The sequence below is a fragment of the Malus domestica genome, chromosome 15, assembly GCF_042453785.1.
Source record: "Malus domestica chromosome 15, GDT2T_hap1".
Classification (NCBI taxonomy): domain Eukaryota; kingdom Viridiplantae; phylum Streptophyta; class Magnoliopsida; order Rosales; family Rosaceae; genus Malus; species Malus domestica.
This window is the reverse complement of record NC_091675.1, coordinates 5,194,751-5,197,713: the sequence shown is the minus strand read 5'-3', so window position 1 is coordinate 5,197,713 and position 2,963 is coordinate 5,194,751.

Here is a 2,963-nt window from a genome sequence, read left to right as displayed (position 1 = left end):
CACTTTGTTGCTTGACAGAAGCCCAAGAAAATATCCCAGAACCGAATGTAAATGCATATCCTGAGGTACTTCTCATGTCATCTTCACTGCCACCCCAATCGCTGTCACAGAAGCCTACCAGAATTGCTTTTTCTCCCTTTTCATATTTGATTCCATAATCCAAGGTCCCTGAGATATACCTTAGTACTCTCTTAGCAGTTCCCATGTGAATTCTCGTGGGATTATGCATAAACCTTGATAAGAGACTGGCTGCATACATAATGTCAGGTCTTGTAGCAGTCAAATAAAGCAGACTTCCAACCATTCTTCGGTATAAGCATTCATCAGCAGATTCAGAACCATCCACTTTACAAAGTTTCTCATTCGTGATCAATGGTGTTGCCACAGATTTGCATCCTTTCAGATTGAATCTTTCAAGCAGTGATTGTGCATACTTCTGTTGATGTATGAAAATCCCAGTAGTTTCTTGTATTACTCCAATTCCTAAGAAGTGATGCAACAAGCCAAGATCCGACATCTCATATTGTCTCATCATTTCCCTTCTGAATTCTTCAATCATTTCTTCACAATTACCAGTAAAGACCACATCATCAACATATATAGACACAATAAGCATCTCAGAGTTCTCACCAGTTTTTGTATATAATGTTGCTTCACTAGGACTTTTGTTAAATCCACTCTTGCTGAAATAGGAGTCTATCTCACTGTACCAAGCCCTGGGGGCTTGTTTGAGTCCATACAGTGCTTTGTTTAACTTGTAGACCTTCTCCTCTTTATTTGGCACTTCAAATCCTTGTGGTTGATCCACATATACTTCTTCCTCCAAAATGCCATTTAGAAAAGCTGATTTGACATCTAACTGGTGAAGTTTCCATCCCTTTTGGGCAGCAAGAGCAATCAATGTTCTAATGGTGTCTAACCTTGCCACTGGGGCAAAGGTTTCATTGAAATCTACCCCAGGTTGTTGTGAGTAGCCCTTGGCAACTAATCTTGCTTTGTTCTTCTGTATTGATCCATCCAAATTCAGTTTGATCTTGTAAATCCATTTCACACCTATCACAGGTTTATCACTCGGTCTATTTACCAATTTCCAAGTAGAGTTTTTTTCAATCATGGCAATTTCTTCACTCATTGCTTTCTGCCAGGATTGATCCTTCTCAGCTTCTTCAAAACTCTCAGGTTCAACAACACAATAGTTACACACTGCATAGATCTCATTTAAACTCCTCATTCTCGATGGAGTTGTTTCAGGGGAGGAATCCTGTAATTCTTGTCCTTCTGCATTTGAAGTAGAGGACTGAGATCCTTGTGTTGGAGTTGAAAAATCAGTTTGACTCTCATCTTGTATAACAGGTTCATTCACATTTTGCACTTCAGCTTGTGCTTCTTCCATTGCTAGTGGAAATGAGATGGTGTCTATGTTATTGGTTTCCCAATTCCATGCTTCATTCTCCTTGAACACCACATCCCTTGAGAGGATCACTTTACGTGACTCAATATTGTAGAGCCTATAGCCCTTTTCACAGCTTCCATAACCTACAAGGACACACTTGACACTATTGATCTCAAGCTTGTGTCGTAGTTGAGATGGTATCTGTGCATAGCAGATTGATCCGAACACCTTCAAGTGCTTCACACTTGGTTTTCTGCCACTAAATGCCTCAAACGGTGTTTTCTTCTCAAGTGCTTTAGTTGGACACCTGTTTAGGAGATACACAGATGTATTGACAGCTTCACCCCAAAAAGAAAGTGGCATTTTCTTATCATGGAGCATTGACTTGGTCATTTCAACCACGGTCCTGTTCTTCCTCTCAGCCACACCATTCTGTTGTGGTGTGTAGGCCACTGTCAATTGCTTCTGTAATCCTGCTCCTTCACAGAATTCTTGGAACTCAAGTGAAGTGAATTCACCACCTCTGTCGCTTCTTAGTCTTTTGATCTTGAGACCACTCTGAAGTTCAACCATCATTTTGAATTTCTTGAAGATTGAAAAGACTTCACTCTTGTTTCTCATAAGATATACCCAAACCATCCTGGTGCAGTCATCAATGAATAGCAGAAAATATCTGTTCCCACTGAGTGTAGGTGTCTTCATTGGACCACACACATCTGTGTGTATGAGTTCTAGAGGTTGACTTGCTCTCCATGCACTTCCAGTTTCAAAAGAGTCCCTGTGATGCTTCCCCAATATGCAACCTTCACACGGTTCTTTAGTCTCTTGTAACTCAGGAAGACCAGTCACCATTTGTAGTTTCTCCAATCTCCTTAAACTGTGAAAGTTGAGATGTCCGAACCTCTTATGCCATAACCAAGAGTTTTCTGCAACACTTGCTTTTAGAGCAATCGAATCATTGTAATCTAGCATAAGTGGAAAGCTTTTGTTTTCTGTCATGCCAACTTGTGTTACCAAGTTTTGGAGGCTTCTGTCATCAAAGATCTCCACCATATTGTCTCCAAAAAGTAAGAAGTAACCATGAGCAATCATATGTCCCACACTAAGGAGATTCTCATCAAGACCTGGTACAAGTATTACATCCTTGATGAATCTTCTTCCACCCTTTGTCTCTAGAACAAGAGTTCCTTTTCCAGTAGCTTCCACTAGTTGTCCATTCCCCATTTTAACTCTGCAATTGAAGCTTCTGTCAATGTTGATCAGTAAGGATTCATATGCAGTCATGTGATTATTGCATCCACTGTCAATATACCAGATTCCTTTCTTGTTTTCAGTTTTTGCAACACTACAAGCATAAAAGACATTTACTTCCTCTTCTTCTGCTCTATGTGCATAGTTGACAACTTGGTTCCTTCTTGGATTACAATCTTTTGCTAGATGGCCAAATCTGTCACACTTGGTGCATTTGGGTTTTCCCTTGAACCAGCAAACACCATAGTGTAATTTGTCACAGATTTTACACTTGGTTTTGGTAGACTCACTGCTAGATTCTGATTTTGATTGTGAAGTA